General features: G+C 46.8%; 1 protein-coding gene across 3 annotated transcripts in view; it reads right to left on the minus strand.

Annotated features, from left to right (window-relative positions):
• The window catches only part of CUNH18orf25 (chromosome unknown C18orf25 homolog), a 64,271-nt gene extending 51,054 nt beyond the window's left edge, over positions 1–13,217 (minus strand). For all 3 annotated transcript variants that reach the window (XM_019531812.1, XM_019531813.1, XM_019531814.1), the window contains exon 1: positions 13,093–13,217. The gene's annotated coding sequence lies outside the window, so the exon portion shown is untranslated. The remainder of the gene's footprint in view (positions 1–13,092) is intronic.
• Positions 13,218–20,861: the final 7,644 nt, after the last annotated feature.

Raw genomic sequence — 20,861 nt, forward strand, 5'->3', positions numbered from 1 at the left:
GCCAGTCCATTAAGGATGGCCTCTTTAATAAACTTTTCTAAGATCTTCCCCGGGATAGAAGTCAGGCTGATGGGCCTATAGTTAGCCAGATCCACTTTCCTCTCTTCCTTAAAGATAGGAACCACATTGGCCTTCTTCCAGTCTTCGGGCATTACACCAGAGCACCAGGAGTTTTCAGAGATCCGTGCCAGGGGCTGGGCTATGATGCTCGCCAGCTCCTGTGAGAATTTTTTTCCCCAATATCTAACTTAAGCTTCCCTTGCTGGAGCCATTACCTTATTCTGTCATCTGCCACCAGTGAGAACAGTCCAGCTCCATCCTCTTTAGAACCACTCTTCAGGTAGTTGAAGGTCCCCTTGAGTCCCCTTTCACTCTTCTCTAGACTAAATAAGCCCAGATCCATCAGCCTCTCCTCAGAAGTCACGTACCCCAGCCCTCTCACCCATTTTCTTTGCCCACTGCTAGACTCTCTCCACATCCTTTCTGTAGTGGGCGGCCCAAAACTGGACACAGTACTCCAGATGTAGCCTCACCAGTGCTGAATAGATGGGAAGAATCACTTTCCTTGACCTATTGGCAACACTCCTACCAATGCAGCCCAGGGTGCCATTAGCCTTCTTGGCAACGAGGGCACACTGCTGACTCAGACTCAGCTTATTGTCCGCTGTAACCCCCCTCCCCCAAGTCTTTTTCTGCAGAGCTGTTACCCAGCCAGTCAGCCCCTAGCCTGTACTGGTACATGGGGTTGTTTTGTCCTAAGTGCAGGACTCTTCACTTGTCCTTGATGAAACCTCATGAGATTTCTTTCGGCCCAGTTCTCCAATTTGTCAAGGTCTCTCTGAATCCTAGCCCTACCCTCCAGCGTATCTACTGCTCTCCCCAGCTTGGTGTCATCAGCAAACTTACTGAGAGTGCACTCCATCCAATCTTCCAGATCATTGATGAAGATATTGAACAAAACCAGCCCCAGGACCAACCTCTCAGGAGCTCCACTTGATACCACATGCCAACTAGACATTGAGATTGGGAAACTGAAACAGAACAAAGTTGCAACTTGCCCAAGTTCACTCAAAAATTCTTTAGAGAAGGTGGGACTCGAACTTGGATCACCCAAATCCCAGGCCAATATCTTACACTACTTAATAAGGAAGTATGAGTAGTGGGTATCTTGTTAATGCTGCACGACTTTAACCTCTCTCTATATAAACACCTAGAGCAGGGGTGGGCAAAATACCACCCACAGGCTGCATCCGGCCTGCCAAGGGATTTTGTCCAGCCTGCAGAGGACATACGGGAACGTCTCCTAGCTAAAAAGGAGGCGTACACCCAATGGGAGGGTCCATCACCAGGGAGGACTATACCTTGATTGCTCGGGGCTGTAGGGGGGCGATCAGAAAGGCCAAAGCGGAGATGGAACTGGGACTAGCTACCCGGATCAAGGACAACAAGAAGTCCTTTTTTAAATACATAGGGTAGCATCTTCATACAAAAGAAGGTACTGGGTAATGTGGGGCATCTGCAAGGCATGCTACGATATCTGGTTGTCGCACCAGACAACAAAGCTAACCTATTTAACAATTTCTTTGCCTCCATTTTCCTGAGCAGGGACCAGACCACCCTCCCCCCACCCCAACAGGACCCCCACAGGCCCCAGGGGAGGTGCACCCAGGCCTAGGGTCAGTGAGGATCTAGTCAGGGAACTTCTGGAGGGACTGAACATATTTAAATCAGCTGGTCCTGACGATCTCCACCCCAGAGTGCTGAGGGAATTAGCAGAGGTCATTGCGGGACCCTGGCACAGCTTTACGAGCACTCACGGTGCTCTGGCGTGGTGCCAGAGGACTAGAAAAGGGCCATGTGGTTCCCATCTTCAAAAAAAGGGAGACAGGAGGATCCAGGAAGACCCAGGAAACTATAGGCCAGTCAGTCTTACCTTGATCCTGGGGAAGCTTTTTGAGAGAATTATCCTGGCGCATGTCTGTAAGGGCCCAGCAGGGGAGATCATGCTTAGGGGCAACCAACTTGGGTTCATTAGACGCAGGTCCTGTCAGACCCACCTGGTGGCCTTCTATGACCAGGTCACAAAATCCTTGGATGCAGGTGTAGCAGTGGACGTAGTCTTTCTGGACTTTCAGAAGGCCTTCGACACCGCCTCTCACCCCCTTCTCATTAAGAAACTGGGGGACTGTGGCATCGACACCTACACAGTCAAATGGGTCACTAGTTGGCTGGAGGGCTGCACCCAGAGAGTGGTGGTGGGCAGGTCCTATTCGATCTGGTGGGATGTGGGCAGTGGGGTCCCCTAGGGTTCGGGCCTACACTGTTCAACATCTTCATCAGCAACTTGGATGAGGGGGTAAAAAGCACCCTGTTCAAATCCATAAATGACACCAAGATGTAGGGGGATGTGGGCATGCTACAAGGGAGGAATAGGCTGCAGTCAGACACAGACAGGTTACAGGCGTGGGCAGATGAGAACAGGATAGATTTCAACACAGACAAGTGCAAGGTGATGCACCTGGGGAGGAACAACCAGCACCATACCTACAGGCTGGGGAACTCCCTTCTCGTCAGCGCAGAGGCAGAAAAGGATCTTGGAGTCATCATTGATCTCAACATGAACATGGGCTGAAAGTGTGGGGATGCCGTCAGGAAGGCCAACCATACCTTGTCATGCATCCACAGATGCGTCTCGAGCAGGTCCAAGGAGGTGATCTTCCCCCTCTATGCGGCACTGGTCAGGCCGCAGCTGGAGTACAGTGTCCAGTTCTGGGCGCCGCACTTCCGAAGGGATGTGGACAACATGAAGAGGGTCCAGAGGAGGCCACTCGCATGATCGGGGGCAGCAGGGCAGGCCCTACGAGAAGAGGCTACGGGACCTGAAGCTGTTCAGCCTCCACAAGAGAAGGCTAAGGGGAGATCTAGTGGCTTGTTACAACTAGTCAGGGGGACTAGTCCCTGTTCCCGCAAGCACTCCCAGGAGTGACTAAAAATAACGGTCACAAGCTGGCAGAGGGTAGATTCAGACTAGACATCAGGAGGCATTACTTCACTGTCAGGGAGGCTAGGATCTGGAACCAACTTCCAAGAGAAGTGTTACTAGCTCTTATCCTGGGGGTCTTCAAAAGGAGGCTAGATAAACACCTTGCCAGGGTCATTTGACCCCAGCACTCTTTCCTGCCATGGCACGGGGTCAGACTTGATGAACTACTCGGGTCTTCTGACCCTACCCACTATGAAACTATAAAATTATGCAGCGAGTCCCTCTGCCCCACCCAGCCTAGGCACAGTGGCCAGCACAGGCTGTGGCACCTGCAGCCAGTTTCACCACCCCTGGGCATACAGTGGGGCTGGAGTAGCGTGGTGGCCGGACTTGCTTCCCAGCAGCCCCCACCAATCTCAGCTACTAGCTCCAGCACCTTGATCTGTCCACCCTGCACTGCTAGGGGCTCCAGATGGAGTGAGCAAGGGGGTCCTCCATGGAGATCAGCCTGGGCTTATGGGATAGGGCTATGGGTAGGTGGGGAGCAAGTGTCGGGAGCCAGATGGGGCTGGGATCAGGACTGGGATTGCGGGGCAGTGACAGTATGGATCTGGGGCCTGGAGCAGAGCCATGATCCACTGCTCACATATCCCTGCCCCAGTCACCCATCCCACTCCTGGACATGGTTCTCCACCCACCTGCAGCCCTATCCCACCTGGCTACCCACACGCCCTGCCCAAGACCCCGAGATCACTGGATGGTGACAGTGTGGGGCTGGAGCTAAGGACAGAGCTGTGATCTGCTCTCTGCACACCCCTGCCCACAAAACAGAGTCTGTTGCAGTCCATTCCTTGCACACTGCTGCATCTCTGCCCTGGCCTATCCCCATCCGGTCACTGCCCCATGATCCTGGCCCGGCCCTGCCTGTCTTGCTCCTGGATGCCACTCTGCACCCAACTGAGTGTCAGGCACAGCCACTTCGGGAACCCTGGTGAACAGTTACAGATTGTGGGGGGGAAGGGAGAGGAGAGTGCCGACTTGGCTTGCAACAGCCCACCAAAACCCCTTAAGTGGCCCTCTGGTCAAAATGACTGCCAACCCGACCTAGAGCCAACATTTGAATTTGAAATAAATAGAATCTGGCTGCAGTGATGAAGACCCTTTTTAGTTCAGCTACAGTAATACAAATAAAATAGCATTACTGTTCTTCATAGCAGAAGAGGGATGAGACCAGTTAAGTCAGAGAGATTGTTCTGAAGGTGGCAAAAAGCAGCATGAATTGAGATTTTGCAGACGCTGCTGTGAAATAGGTCAAAAGAATCTTCCACAACTGCCCTAAATACTACTGTGTACAATTCCTTATGTGGCTATTAGCGGGAGTCCAAGAATACACTGCACTTCCTCTTTATCTGCTGTAGATAAAGAGTGAATTATGCTAATCTGTGAGGGCAAGGCAGGGGAGAGAGCATTTTAGGACCACAGTAGTAGCAAAGGACAACAGCTGACTATGGCATTTAAAGTACCATACAGTGTTCCCACAAATAGACAACTCACACTCCCCAGATATTCGAGCAACAAGATGTGCCCATGACTCTTCAGGGTGTCCCAACGATGGATCCCTAGGCCACCTGGACACATGGGGGGGAAAAAAAAACAAAAATAAACCCTTGACCTCTTCTTTGAGGCAATGATTGGACTAGGAAAGATATGTAATTGCCATATGAAGATAAATATAAGGTTTTCTATGTGTATTACTGCATGAGTCAGCCCATCAACCACCTAAGTGGATACTGGGTTCCCGACAATACACGTAAAGCACAGCAATAGTGAAATAGAAGGAAAATGTACACCTACTGAAGGGTACCACTGATATTTCCAAACGAAAGGCACCACAAAGCAGTTAGTGATTATTATGATTGTTCTTATGAGTGCTTGGCTGCCTAGGTTTATTTTTAGTCCCAGAATAAAGGAAAAGGAACATTTAGCAGCAGTAGGGGAAACAGACAATTACATAAGCTTCCCAAGGCAAGGAAGAATAGACGCTTGGGTCTACAATGTTTATACAATGCTCAGTTCTAGTCCCTTTAAATAAACAGCTTCAATTCCACATTGGCTATAACATCCTTACTCTTACTGGAAGCCATTGCCCAGGTATTTCTTTGCTATAGTTCGACAAATAAATAGTGAGATTTACTGCACGTTGGAAAAAAGCAGAAGAAAACAAACATTTCTCATCATGTATCCTAAGCTCAATGTTTGAAATGGAGTTAAATCAGATCTGCATCATTAGAACCCTAGAGTTTATCTGGGTTTCTTTGGTTGGGTTGCAGAAACATAGTGAATCAGTCAGTTCCCTAACACTACTGCAGCATGCCTTGAACAGCATCTGCCTACAATGCCAGGATTCTCTGGCCCAAACTGAACAGGGACCAGGCTGAGCTTAATCTAAAGCCCCTATCAAAAGTCACTGCATAACCTGGACTACAAATTGTCAAATTTAGCTAGTAAAATTTGCCACGTTTTGAAAAGTCATGGGAGGAAGCAGACACAGGCTATGCTATATGGCTTCAACTTCCTGCTTTTAGCTGATGAAATGTCCTGCTTACATGCTGCTAATCAAACTGTACAATCAACCGTGGAAAACTACGGGCGTTTTGCAGATGGAAAGAAACAACCAAGTTTAAAAGCATCCATGTTTTTTTTGTCACTATTAGTACCCGTAAGCCAAGTTACAAAATTTATTAAGAACACATTAATTCAGTCCTACTTGGCTAAATTAGCAAGCACTGAGAAACCTGCAAGTTTGCTGCTATTGTTTTCTTCTTTCCTTACTTAAGCATCTTACTCGGATGTATTAGTGCAGGTAAAAGATGGCTTTAGCCTTGACTGTTAAGTCATCATCATGACAGGCATGGGCACACTATATTAGCCAACTTGGTCCTTGACCACGCATTCCTTTCACATGATATTATTCTGATATTTAATACATTTTATTTTCAAGGAAAAGTAAAATGACCATTTGTTTATTCAAAATACCACTCCATGCTACAACAGGGATGTAGCTGAGCCTTTGTTGAGTAGCTCTAGGCTGGTCAAAGGTCCCTAATCTTGTATTTAGCTATACCTATTTATGCAAGGTTTCTCTTACTTGAAGTAACAGTCCATGCTATTGGTTCTACGCAAATGTTTAGGACTTAAAATACAGCTCTGTACCTACACCTGGTGTCAACAGTTCTTACAGTGACAAGCCAAAGAAGACAATGAGAAATACTCTGAATAAAGTGGCAAGTGCTCCTACTCAGAAAAACTCTAAGCCTTAAGAATCAGTGTTTTGACTCCACATATTTTATAGAAGCTATTAGTTTCAATTACCTAAATATTTCAACTGCAGCCACAGTAGTCTCCAAATCCACCCCCTACGCTCACCAACACTTGCCTCGATGAACTCTGCTGGCACTTGCTGTAGAGACACCTCAAAATGCCCTGCGTAAGCATTTGCAGAAGAGCAAGAACCAGCACAGCAAACTGTGTGGCCTGAAAACTGACAGTTGATTAAAAAAACCAAAATAAAGCTGAGAAGTTGAGCCTAAAAACTGCTGTTTGTTGGTCATTGAGAAAATAACCTGGTTTTAAACGCCAGTATTACCAGAGTTGGATATCCAAGTATCTGACAGCCTAATATTGGGGTTTCGTTTAAATATCTGCCTAAACAAATATTACCAAAGAATTACCAAACTGTCACAACCGTCATTGAAGAGTAAGTGGAATTGAGCTTCCTTGGGTCCTTTCCCAGGTCTGCCACTATCAGTCTGAACAAGTCCCTTGGCTTCTTCAATTCAGAGAAGCAAAATGAGTACTGTAACATTGACTTCTCTGAACGGAGCCTTGCAAAGCTTTATCTGTAACTAAAGCACTGAGAGATTCTCTGGTAACTGCCATTATGTTCAAATGCTATAAAAACAGCATTATCTTCATATGGTTAGGCTCTACATGCTCACATTTTTGGAAGTTTAAGATAAAGCAGGACAACATTATAAGCAATATTCACAGAAGAAAGTTTCCTGGATCTCTGGCACTGCTACAGCAAGTTTGAAAGTACCTTACCATCTATAGCCATACCTATATCTATCTGTAAGCAAGCACCTTTCTTCCTAAACTTCAAGCAGTACAACAAGAAGTGTGAATGCAAAGCAAGTATCTATCATGCTCATTAACTTAGCTACAGCACATCCAGTCTGAAAGATCACAGAATCATAGGGCTGGAAGGGACCCTGAAGGATCATCGGGTCCAGCCCCCTGCATGAGCAGGAAAGACATCTGGGATCAGACGACCCCAGACAGGTGACTGTCCAGTCTTCTCTTGAAGACCTCTAGGGTAGATGATTGTACCACCTCTGGGGGAAGCTTGTTCCATAGTCTAGCCACCCTAGTTGTAAAGAAGTTTTTCCTAATGTTCAGCCTAAAACTATCTTCCAGGAATTTGTGGCAGTTGTTTCTAGTTTTCCCCCAGGGCGCCCTGGTGAACAGCTGTTCACCAATACCCTGATGTACTCCTCTGATATAGCAGTAAGCCACCACCAGGTCCCCTCTCAGCCTTCTTTTCTTTAGGCTGAAGAGTCTGAGATCCCTCAGCCTCTCCTCTTATGGCTTGCCATGCAAGTCCCTGATCATACGGTGGCCCTTCTCTGGACCCTCGCAAGCTTTAGCACATCCTTGTTGAAGTGCGGTGCCCAGAACTAGATGCAATACTCCAGCTGCAGCCACATAAATGTTGAGTAAAGTGGGAGAATCACTTCTTTGGATTTACTGAAGATGCATTGATTGAAGCATGCCAGTTTTTCGGCCCTAGTGGCTACTGTGTCACACTGCTGGCTCATATTCATGGTGGGGTCTATTGTTACGCCTGGATCCCTTTCATTTGTAGTACTGGTCAGGTTAGTGATGCCCAGCCTGTAGGTGTGCTGGGGGCTCTTCCTTCCCAGATACAGCACTTTGCATTTCTCTACATTGGTTCCGTTCTACAGATAACTAATCAAATGCAAAGGAAAGGTGTTTAGTTTTTACATCAAATGAAAGATTACATCGAATCATCCCAATCCACACCCAACTCATCATATGACCTTGGGCATGTTACTTGACCTTGTGCCTCCAGCAACACATCTGCACTTGTCTCAGCGTAACACTCAGATGTTGCATCCAATTGTTAATCTTGAAGGAGCAAATTACAAGTGTCAAATATCTCAGCTCCAGGGAGAGTAGTTAGCATTAATAGATCAAGCGTGCCCTCTTCTTCAGATATCAGGGTGAGGAAAGGACAAACACTGAAAATTGAATGTCCAGAACTGGGAGACAGGAACTGCTTGGTTTTAATCCTTGCTCTGACTTGAACATCCTGAATCTACCCCATGAGTTCAGTCACTTACCCGCTACAACTCAGTTCCTCCAGAACAGAGATAACATTTCCTTATGAACCATGTGTTGCAAAGACCAATATTTATTTTGTGTTATACACCAAGCATTTTAGTTGCACGTTTTATACATTTAAAACCTCCATTTCTCAATTATAACCAGGTAGTTAGCTGAAAACTGCACTGAGCTAGGTTGACTCAAATTCTCAGGATTAATCAGAATTTGATTAATTTTAGGATTAATCCGAATTGGTTTAGTCTTTGGTTCATTTGGCCTTAAAGACGGACTCAATGTGAGCATAATATTCCACTGCATCAGACGCCGGTGCTGTGACAGTGCAATAACTCCAAGATTTTACATGACACTAAACACAAACTGAAAGCTCTCTGCTGAACATGGATATATGTTTTGCAAAACTGAGATAAATTGTTAAAGAAACTGTCAGCTTCCAGCCTAGCCAATTTTAAGCAAAGTGAAAGTAAGTTATTATACCACACTTGCTGCTTAGATTTTTCTGCTAATGCTTGCAGTTTTATAAAACTAGGGGTGTACAATAGAGAATTCTGGGGCCAACATCAATAGGCAATTTTTAAATCGGCCATATTGGCCTACATCAATCCGATTCCAATATGCAGCTGGGCAGCTTGGAGAGCAACGCCTGGCTAGTAAGTCTGTTGTGGGGGAAGGGCGAGGGAAGTGGGGGTAGACTGAGGTGCCCGTGGTGAGGAAGGGAGTAAGGCTGAGGCAGGACAGAGCCACGAGCAGCTTGTCCAGGGAGCACGGGCGGCTTCTGCTGCTGTGCGCAGCCCAAGGGACATGGGGAGAAGACATACCCTTGGATCTGCACGCAGGGCAAGGGCGAGCTGGGACCAGGGCGACACTGAGCTCTTCCTTGCCAGTTGTTGGGTCAGGCTATGCTCATGGTGAGCGGAGGTGACACTGGGAGGGGGCTACTGGGGGAGGAGGGTTGCAGCCACTGGAAAGTTCGCTGCAGCCCCTCCACCCCCTCCCAGCGCTGCTGCCACCCACCCCAAAAGCAGCCCAGCCTGGCCTCAGCATTCAGCATCAGCTCGCGCCGCATGCAGATCCAGGGGCACACAATGCCCCCCATGCCTCCTCAGGGTGCGTGCAGCCTGCACCCTACAGATGAGCTGCTACCTGGCTGCTCTCCATACTGCTGGTCTGTGCTCCTAACTGCCTGCATACTGCACTGTTGCTGTGCATGCACAGGGCATTTATTGGTGGCCATTAATGGCCACATCGACCAAAAAAAGGCCAATTGCCAATACAACTGTCATTTTTCCTTAGATCAGTGCCGATCTGATAAACTACCGATGTATCGGTGGTGCACCTCAATATAAAATGCATTTTTATTTTTGATGTTTTCACTCCGCAGTTTCTGGATACAAGCACATAGAGAGGGAGGGACCATAGGCCTGGTGCTGTCAAAGAAATACTATTCAAATCCTTGAACGTTGTGACCAAACAGTTTTAGCAGTATTGGAGGTTACTTGTAAGCGAATGTAAAAAAGTGTTCAAGTATATAATTGGCTATGCTCTTTTACAGCTTACAATACACTTTCAAAAACCTTCATGACTACCCTATTACAGGGTGATCAGGAAAAGGAGGAAAAAACAGAGTCAACAGATTTCTAACTACCTTCCTCTTTATGTAAATCCCATCTGCAGCCACTCCCCCACAATAATGTGATGTGTAAAATCTAAAAATAAGGAAGATATTTGCATGAGAGAAGCTAATAAACTAAAACAGACAACACTTGAATTACTGGTGGAGCAGGAGGTGGTTGGAGTGCACACCATAAAACACAAAAGGAGGTGGATGAGTAAGAGCAAGCAGAACTATAAAGGTCTTAGAACAAGGACAAAAAAGTTTAAATTTGATGCTTCATGAAGGCAAAGAGAATGAAGGTATTCAAAGGGAGATAGGGGCAAAGCAAAAGGCAAGACAGTCGGAGATTCTTGCTGTTTGATCAAATTATTTCCCACTGCATTGTCTCCTTCACTTAGTCTCTGAAGCCCTTCTCAAGTTGCTAGATCCACTTTATTCATCCACTTGTCTTAGTTCACTATTCCCCTCCTCCTCCACATTCTGATTGGTCCATTTGTCAGCTTCACACAAGTGTGCCAATGCCTCCCGCCACACTGCCCCTTTTAAGAGCTGTACAGGAGAGTTTGCCTTGTGCGTTCCATAAGCAACGGTCACAGCACATTCTCAAGTGCCTCGTTGCTCTGTATCACACCTCCCTGCCACCCGGATCTGTTTGTTATGCACACTTGCTTCTCCACTTAATCCTACGTTGTCAGCTCTTCAGAGCAGACTTCGTACAAATGGAACAAAGACAGCCTATCCCAGGGCCTAGTTACTAACACAATACAGCATGTAACTGATCTGTAAAGCCACAATTCTTTCTTCCTTCAGCTCACACCTCATGGCACATCTGTGCTGTACTACTTGCAAGTAAGCTAACTAATCTTTATTGTGAAGAGCAAATAGACAGAGGTGAGAAATTATAATTATCTATAATGGCATCAAGGAAAAGCTCATTATACACGTGTGTGTATGTGCGCATGCACGCACGCACGCGCACACACACACACAAAATCATCTTTTTACCTGCATTACTACACTTGAGTAAGGAAAGAAGAAAACAAAAGCAGCATCTTGAACAAGTCCATACACTCTTTTGGAGAGACAGAGGACTTGTACAAGATGCTGCTATTGCTTGTGCGTGCACGTAAACAGCTAGATGTGTGCTGAAATGAGGATAACCATTCTGACTGACTTTTATTTATAGTATATAAAATATATATTTATTTCCCTATATATAAATAAAAGGGAGTTAGAATGGTCATCCTCATGCTTCAGCACATATCCAGTTGTTTACACTAAAACATTACCACCTTTCACCATCCTTTCTGCTCCCCAGTCACCTAACAAAGCATGAACGACCAGTGCGCTAGTACCGGTAAAAGTGACATTTCAACAGCCCTTCAAGTCTCCACGTAAGAAAAAGTTTCTTAGGATCAGTTTCTTTGGTCAGCCCCTACCTCTTCAAGATAATTATCCCGTGTAGATAATGTTCAAATGTACCACTCCCAGTCTTAGGAATGACCACTGCGTGAACCAACACTGACAAATGGGCCATCTGGAACCAACTTCCAAGGGAAGTGGTGCTGGCTCCTACCCTAGGGGTCTTTAAGAGGAGGCTAGACTTCTACCTGGCTGGGGTCATTTGAGCTTGTTTTCTCTCCTGCCCAGGGCAGGGGGTCAGACTAGAAGATCTACAAGGTCCCTTCTGACCCTACTTCTACGAACAGCTAATTTCATTTTTCATCTTGTTACTTTTGTAATACTGACTTATTAATTCAGGGAAGTACTGCCCATGTAGTGAAAAGGGCTCTGGGACTAGCAATTGCAGCTCTCAGGAGACAAGGTTCCCAACACTTTCAGTCAGTTCTTGGGCACAAGGAAGAAGCACCCGGATGCCTCAATGACCTTACCAGCTAAGAAGTGCTGCCCAGAGGGTTTTTCCATCTATTGGCTCCACTGTGAAATCCTACGAAATATGAACTTTCATTTCTACCCAGGAGAACTTCTGCAATCTTTTCTCTGATTCCCGATAAAAGGCATTTGTGCCTAAAATAATTTCTTTTTGCAAAAGAATCTTGTTGGTCCAATAAGAGAGATAACCCGTCCCACGAGCCCTGGTAGTTTCTCCAGGGCACTGAGCAATCCTACACCCAAGCCCGGCTCTCGAGCATCACAGGAACAACACTGGCAAGGAAACCCTGGGCGGGACAAGACCACCAGCGCTTCTCAGCCTTTTGCACCATACGTCCCACCAACCACTCGGTCAAAAAATCCAGTCCCACCCTGCACAATAAAAACAAAACCCCACTTTTCCCAGGAAGTGTATTTTTACATTTACATGCATTTTAGTATTATATATATTAATATATTATCAATCAACAAATTATATTTTCCAATGAGCTGAAGTCCCACCTCCACGACCTCTGCGTCCCACCACAAACACTGATCAGGAGGACGACGCATCACCCGATTTCCATGGCGCGCCGCTTTTTCTGGGTCCCCGCCAGCTCGTTACAGATCATTTGTCAAGCCCGTTGAAAAGGATTCAAGATACCCTCCTTTTACACTCGCACGAACAAAACAGGGAAGCGCCGCTGCTTGCCTCTCGCATTCCCAACACGTCCGGCCTTATTACTTTGAATGAGGAACGTCATTTAAAAACACGCTTGGACCACTAGGCTAATTGAAGTCGCCCACCCCGTACGCGTGGTGGCCAAAGTCTCTTGAAACCCGAAAGCTCACTAAGAAAAGATTTTCCCTCCAAGTCTTGAAGTTGGTCTAATAAAAGATACCGGACTCACCCCAAGCAACTAACCCCCACACGGCTACGGCCCGCGCCGTGCCCAGGAAAAGACATTTTAAATAAAGGGCAATTTTTTGAGCCTCATGTTCACTTTAAAAGGGCCGCACGTCGCGGCCCGGCCACCCCCGAGCCGCGCACACAGCAGCGGGAAGGCCCCGCCGCGCACCCGGGCTCCCCCAGCAGCGACTCCGGCCACGGGCCCGGGAGACGCGGCCGAGGGTCTTTCCCCCCTCCCCGCGCGACCTGCAGTCCCGCAGCGAGGTGCCGCGGCCCGGGGGAACTCACCGGGGCCGCCCCGCGCCTGGCGGGGAGCAGCTGGGGCATGAGGGAGCCGGGCCGGGTCCGCGCAGCCGTCGCCACTCCCGCTCCCGTCCCCGCACCGAGCGCCACAGAAAATGTCACCGGAGGCCGCTCGGCCCCACGTCACTTCCGCCGCCGAATGCGGGCAGAGCGGCCGCCGCGCCCCACAGCGCCGCCGGCGGCGCCTCGCTGTACCGCGCCGCGCCTGGCCGCACTTGCATCGTCGCGGTCAGCACCAGCGTGCAGCGCCGTGCACCGCCTGCCTCAGGCATCTGCTTGGTGCAGCAGGTCCCCCCCGCCCCCCGTTTGCATCTTTGTTGGGTTTTTTTGGTTGGTTTTTTTTGGGCAAATACGATCGTTTTTGAGCTGCTAACATTTCATACAGAAGTCCTGGCGGTGCTGGGGCAGGGGGCGCCTCCATCCTGGTGCTGCTGTGGGAGGCCCCTGCTTTGGCTGGGGACCGTTAGTGCCCCAGCCCGTGGGCGATGCGTAGGGAGGGGGTGCACGCGCACCCCCCGAGATTGGCCGTGCACCCCCTGGAAGCGCCAGCCGCGAAACTGCCAGTGCATTAAGGATGTCAACTCTGACCGAAGCTGTTCTGGGAGATGTTCCAACATGACTTACGGTCGTTGTCTTAAAACATCCTATGACAATCTCCAGGATTGCTTTCACAGATGTCATTAGGGCTGGAAGGGACCTCGTGAGATCAACAGGTCCAGCCCCCCGTGCAAAGGGCAGGGAGTCAGCTGGGGTCGAGCAGGACTCGACATCTTTGGGCTGAAGTTTTCCATGCTAGGAAATTTGCAGGCTGAACTATGATGCAAAGTTTCAACCAGAGCATGGTGAAAGAAAAGAGAAGATGATCATCCAAACGTTTCTTGAACGTGTCCAGAGTAGGTGACCAGGAGGTCGATGCCAGGAGGCTCCCGGCCCATCCGGGAGGGTTGGCAGCCGAGCCTGGGACACGCATCCTCTCTCCTCTCCTCCTCTTGGAGGGGATCCCACAGCCTTCCCTGGGAACATCTTTGGGGGGAAAAAGTCCGGGCAGGCCACCTAGTCCAAGGGGAGAGGGTGTCGCCTGTGAGGGAAAGCTACAGGCATCTGGGAAAAGCAGAGGGGTTTCCTTTCCACCTCTGCCAAGAGAGAGCAGCTTCCACCTGGCTGCCATGCCCATAAAACAAGCAGGGATGAGCAAAGGCTAGGGCTGAGGATACGACAGGTTAGCCTCTTTTTTTAAAAAAATCATTTACTTCTCCCATGTTGTCACAGCGACACAGTCTTGGTCCTGCAAGGGGCACACATTATTGCTCCGTCTGTAGCCGGAGCAGGACCCGTGGGTGCACAGCTGGCAGGCCAGTCAGGGCTCTGTCACGGGAAAGCTTCCTCTACATTCATACGTGGGTTTTGTATCACTGGGGTATTCCCTCACGTCTGTGTTTAATAACTTACCCCTACAAAACAATGTGCCCCATAGGCAGTGCTGGTGACTCAGCCGATTTACAAAGGCTGCCTGAAGCAAAGTCAGGCTCACGAAGGCTCAGGTTATACACCTCGCAGCTGCTTGGTCTATAAGGTGAAGATTCACCCTGACTTCAGACCAACACAACTAGCCACAGCTCTCTGGGCCTGACACATGCCCTTGCAAGACTCTTTTCTGCTGCCACAAAGATTGAGCTGGACTTGACGCTTTTCAGCTGCAGTTTTCCTTGCGAAGGGTTTGGCTCAGACTGTATTCTGATGGAAAGTTTCAGCCAGAGCAAGTTAGCCGGGGTGCAAGAAAAGAGAAGCAGTTGTGTTAGAAGGCTTCTGAGAACGGCTCCATTAAGAAGCTCATTCAAGATCCGGAGCAAAAACTAAGCCTGGTAGGGCATCGGGGATGTGCTCCTCCATTCCTACCTGTGACCAGATTATGCAAATGCACAGTTCTCACAGATTATGCATGTTCTCGTCAGTGCATCCAAAGTGAATATATTCCTGCTCAGGAGGACAGTGGCTGAGCATGATTTCCCCTTGCAATTGCTTTTTGGGACCAAGAATCAACACAGTGAGCAGAGAGCCCTTTTTCTTTTCAGTGCTCTCAAACATGCTCCCCTCTTGCTAGTGCCCAGGTGGTTGGAAGTTGTAGAAGAGCAGAACAAGCCGGACCAGAGAAGTGAGCAGTAAGTAAATTAGGACAAAGACCCTGGAGAAGAAGATGGGGAAGAGGTTGAGCAAAGGGGGAAATAGGAGGCAGCATGAGACATGAAGCCTGAGGTTGCATAGGATGCCAGAGGGGAAGAACTGCCTAGACAAGGAAATTAGGGGGAACCAGCGGGGATAGAAAGAAACGCATTAAGAGTCAAAATGCAAGGGTAACATGGAACTGGCAGTGGAGAAGCTGGGATCAGCAGCAGGGGAGAGTCTGAGACTGACTTTACTTTATATCCGAAAAGTTTTGCCACTAGAGCTATGCCCGCAACCCCTCCTAGTGGATGCCTTTCATACCAGAAAAGTTCGGCGGCTGGTATAGTTCATACCAGTTTTCAAAACATAATTTGCATGCTTGCTATTACTCTCTGGCCTCAAGGGCCTAAAACTACCTTAACTACAGCCTTCCACCTCCTATCTTGCACAATCTCCTTCCACCTTGTCATATCTTCGCCTACCCCTTCCAGGTCGGTTTTTATGCTGTCTTCCCATTGTTGTATTGGTCTGTCTCGAGTTGTGATCCCCACCACCTCAGCTTCCAAAATCTGCTTCATATGTCTTCTTCTGTAGGGTCTTGTGATATGCCCTGCCCATTTTATTCTCTGCATGCTTACTTTGCTCAAAACAGCAGGGCTTTTGTAAGAGTCCACAAGCTCTTGATTGTGTCTTCTCCTCCATACTCAGTTTTCTTGTACTGCACTACATATTCTCCTTAGCACTTTGTTTTCCATTTAGCACTTGCAGCCTTTTTCCATTTGCTTTTGTCAGCATTCAGGATTCATATTTGTATAAAAGGACAGGTTGAACAACTGTGTTAAAAACCTGGATTTTACAGTTTCTTGAGATTTTCCATGATACCATTATTTTACCCATGCTCAACAGACGTATATTAGCCCTATAAATTCTTGCCATGATTTCTTGAGTTATTTGATTGTCCTCGGTGATTATTGCTCCTAAGTATTTAAAATTTCTCTGCCTTTTCCACATCATCATTCCTTGTTTTCCTGTGATCTTGAGATATATTTCTGGATGCAGTCATGTGTTTAGTCTTACTGGCACTGATAGCAAACCCAGCTTCTTCAGTGTTTGACTCAGTGCTCTCTGTATTCTTCCGTACTACTTCCATTTCCTCTCTTATTATACAAATTTCACCTGCATATGTAAATACTCGACACAGCTACAGACCTTTTCCTCCTTCTTCAACAACTCTTGAAACCTTCGCAATCGTCAAGCTGAAAAGCATTAGTGACAGTGCACCCCCTTGTTTGATCCCACGATTGATTTCCATCCTGTCTGATAGCATTCCCTTGATTCTCACTTAACTCCTTGATCCTTAAATGCACATCTTGGTAAGGCATATTAGTTATTTGGGACTTCCAACCCCCACCAAGATTGTGCAAATTCTCTCTCCTAATGGTGTCATATTCTGCTAGAGGACATTTTTCCCCACAGCCCAGTTGCATCTACACAAGAGCTTATGTCAGTTAGAGATGCTATGTTTAGTGGTGGAAGAAAGGAATAATTATTACACCAAAACTTGTGTAGACCAGACCTGAACTTGGATGAGAAGCTGAGGGAAGGAGACTAGAGAGCCAGTTCAACGCGGTAATTGGGGCAGTCACAGAAAGCAGATGAAGAGCTGAAAAGGAGGAGCGGTTTGGGGCTGCCTTGAAAATTGACTGGGGTCAAGAAGCTGGAGGTCCTGGGAGAATGGGGCCCATTGCACCAAGGAAACCTGTGGTGGGGACAAGACATGACAGGGAGAGGTGGTGGAGAGGGAGGGAAACTAGGCAAAAGCAGTTGAGTAGGAATGGGGGGAACAAGCAGAACCATAACTTTGAATTTCATTCAAGATCCCTGTATCTCACCATTCCTCTGCTGCTAGTAAATGTCTGTGAATCTCACTTGCAAAAAAGCATCTGCCATTAGTAAGAGAATCCATAGAATGGATGTTGCTCATCCTCTGGGCACCAAATGAAAAAAGGGTCCCGTGGGAGGGAAGAAGCAATTATACAGTTGGAAAAAAAAACCCACCCCAACAATGCATATGCTCAAGAAAGCTAAATTGAGGTTGCACAGGCAACCTTAATTCTGACCGTTCCCGACATAGTTTTTAAGTGCTTGACTTCACATCCCACACAACACCATTAAACACAGCATATAACTAGCTGCTTCATTTTCCCTTCTCACCCCCAACCCTTTGAATGCTGCTGGGCTTAGAGTACAGGAGCCTTGAGGCGATGGCTGTTTCATTGTGTTTGTACAGCACTTGGCACACAGACTGTAGGAGACATGTTCAGTGTGTTCTGCTCCCCAGTTAGTTTTGCAGAAACAGAGAATCAGTCACGCAGATAACACAAAGACAATTGTATGTGTGCCTTCACAGCAGTTTCCACAATGGAGAGCATTAAAATGCATTGCTAAATGCATATTTAGAGGAGAGATGGAAGATATACTTTATTGTAGAGGGTTTTTTTGCACTCTCTTTAGGAGTTTCTTCATGGGATGGAGGCACAAGCACAGGAAGATATACACAGATTTATCACAAGATGTGTACTGTATTTAGAATTGCTCATTTTAGTATCTGCAGAACAAAACATTGCCCAAAATAAGGACCACTAAGGTTTCTTCCTTTTTGCTGGATTCAAACAGCGGCATCCATCTCCTTGGTGTCTGTAACCCAGCAGTATCAGAGATTTTGTCCACCTTCTTGGAGCACACTGCATCTCCCTTGAAAAACAGCCTGAGTCTTAGATAGTGCCTCAAGATTAAAACCAAATTAGTGAGTTTGGTTGTAGATTCAGATCTGAGGATATGAATCATTTAACATTTTCTCCAGTAAACAGAGAAAACACGACACGAATGAAACTCACAGCTGATTTGGAAGTAGTCAGATAGGACAGTCAAAATGGGTTAGATAGTATAATTATGTATTTTACCTAGCAATGTGTGGGTCCTCCATCATTAAGGGACTTTAAAATCAGGATGGAATATCCTTGTAAAAGATACCTTTCAGATCTAACAGCCATAAGCTTGCTGTAGGAATTACTAGATGAAGTTTTGTGTTATCCGGTGATCAGGCCGGTAGGTCATAATGGTCCTTTTTGGCTTCAGAATCTACGAACAGAAAAGTCTGAGAAGCAACTTAGAAAAAATACTATTGACAACTGTGAAAAACAAGCCAACATACATATTCAGAAGGAAGGAGAAAGTTGGAAAGCCTTAATACCAAAAGAAACCCAAGGGACAACAACCAATTAGACTTATATTGATGTTGTGAAATGGCTGCAAAAGAAAAGCAGCCAATGCACTTTTGGACTGCATACAGAAAGGCAGAACAAATGCAAAGTACAAACATGGTACCAAAAATGTGACAAATTAGAGGGAGCTGAAAGAACAACAAAAGCAATCAGCCGGAAGAGGCTAGGAGGGAAAATTGACTAAACCATCCATATGGTATTCGGCTTTCTCAGTTAATTAGCCAGGAATCTGTTAGCGATTTATACTTGAGCAATGCCTGTATGTTGAGGAAGAATGACTTAGTGATGTGTGCTGGATATAACTAGTAGCAAGAGAATGAAATTAAGACAGAGCATATTTAGGCTGACTTGTCAAGGTGAGAAGCTTTCCGACAGAGCTGTAAACTGGGGACCTGCCTCCCAAGAGAAGCGGTGAAACCTTTGTTGTTTACAACTTTAAACATCACACTAGGAAATGTACTATGGGGACGAACTTAATTTGCAGGGAGATTGTCTGAAAAACAGCATCAGGGCAAGAAAAGACAACAGGTGAGCCTAACTTATAGAAATTTAAAGGGATAACGGTTAGCCACAGACTTGCTGTCCTTTGTCTCCCTGTTATTAAATGACATTAATTTCAATTTAGGGGCTTCCATCACTGTTACAGCAAGGGTCCCAATCCTTTCTTTTTTTCTGCGGACCCTTCCCACATCTCCCGCAGCCAGAGGATGAGATTCTGATGGGCCAAGCAGCCCCTGAGCTGTGGGAGGCCCCAGTCCTTCCCTCCACAGCGATGGCACCCCCTGGGGCCACCCAGATGGGCTGCTAGCTGTGTGAGTGCTGTCCCAGTTCAGGCTTGGGGAACAGTTTAATCGGGCTGGGTGCTGCCTCTGAGCTGGGTCAGCACCCACCCGCAAGCCATCCCCCTGGAGAGCCCTGGGGGGCACCACCACTGTAGTAGGAAGGACTGGGGACCCCTGCAGCTCAGGGCCCACCAGCAGCTCGGCCCCCAGCTGCAAGAGAGGTGGGCAGGCTCCATGAAAAAAAAAAAAAAAAAAAAGATTGGGCCCCTTGCTGCTTCTGCCTTCAGCCTGCCTCTCCCATGGCAGGGGAAGGGAGGGGTCAAGTTGACAGAAGGCTGCAATGCTATGTTGCACATTAAACTGCGTGCGGATGTGGTTTTGTTTGCAACATGACAAACTCATTTAAATCGTAAAAAACCCTGCACACGTACAGTTTCTGCCCAGCGCATGGAGATCCAGCCGGCGGAGCAGGTGAAAGGCAGCCGGGAGCTGGAGCTTTAATTACAACCCTCCACTTACTTTTATCTTGTGCCACCTCCTTCCACTTCATTGGGCCATCACTTGTCCCTTCCAGATCAGTTTTTATGTTATCTTCCCATCGTGGCCTTGGTCTACCTCAAGGTCTGATACTCTGCACATCAGCTTCCACTCCAAAAGTATTACCAGTTTGATGCAGTGGAATGACTTGCATCTTTCTGTATAACCCTGAACGTTATGTCAGTGGTGGCATGGTGCAGCTAGCAGCAGGGCCTCCCATGCCAAACACAATGAAGGGGAGAGACCAGACTAAAAGGAATACCTTATTCCTCCAGGCTGGGAGCTGGGCATGAGGTCAACAACCCCATCTCATGGAAAAAACTAATGTTATGAAACCAAAACTAAAGCCTTGGACACATATGAAATATGGACCGTGGGATGTTAGAAGTTTGCATACATGTGGAGTTTTGAAGTGTCTATTAATAAAGAAGAAATGGTATAATAGCAACATCTTAGCTATCCAAGAGGTAAGATAGCCTGGATGCAGAGATCTGAAGCCAGGAAACTATACCAATATACATATTGCTGCCAAAATAAGTTTTGCTTACTGACTTATACCGTATGCTCAGCTGAAGTATCTGACAAACCTAGACTACAATTTTCTATTTGTTTTACAAACCCTAAGAATTTAAAAGCAATAAATAAAAATAGTGATTTTTACCCTCTAATAAAAAAGTTACATTGCTATTCAAGACTATAGCTAGCCACAAGTAGTTTTGCAAAAAACTTAAAATACTATATTTGATTTTGCTTTGAAGTGTTTTTAAGGTCAGCATGTTATTTAAAAACCCACTAAATTTACATATATAGAAATGTTCATAGAGGGTGTTATAAAAACACTGTGAACATATTTTGCTTACCAAAATTGGAGGTCTTGGTAAAAAAAATTCTTTAAGTATTTTAATAAAAACTAAACATAATTCCCAAAACTATTATAAAAAATGATACAAAAAATAATGGTTCTTTTCAAAATGAAAACTTTGAAAGA

The sequence above is a fragment of the Crocodylus porosus genome, unplaced genomic scaffold, assembly GCF_001723895.1.
Source record: "Crocodylus porosus isolate Cpor-Errol unplaced genomic scaffold, CroPor_comp1, whole genome shotgun sequence".
NCBI lineage: Eukaryota > Metazoa > Chordata > Crocodylia > Crocodylidae > Crocodylus > Crocodylus porosus.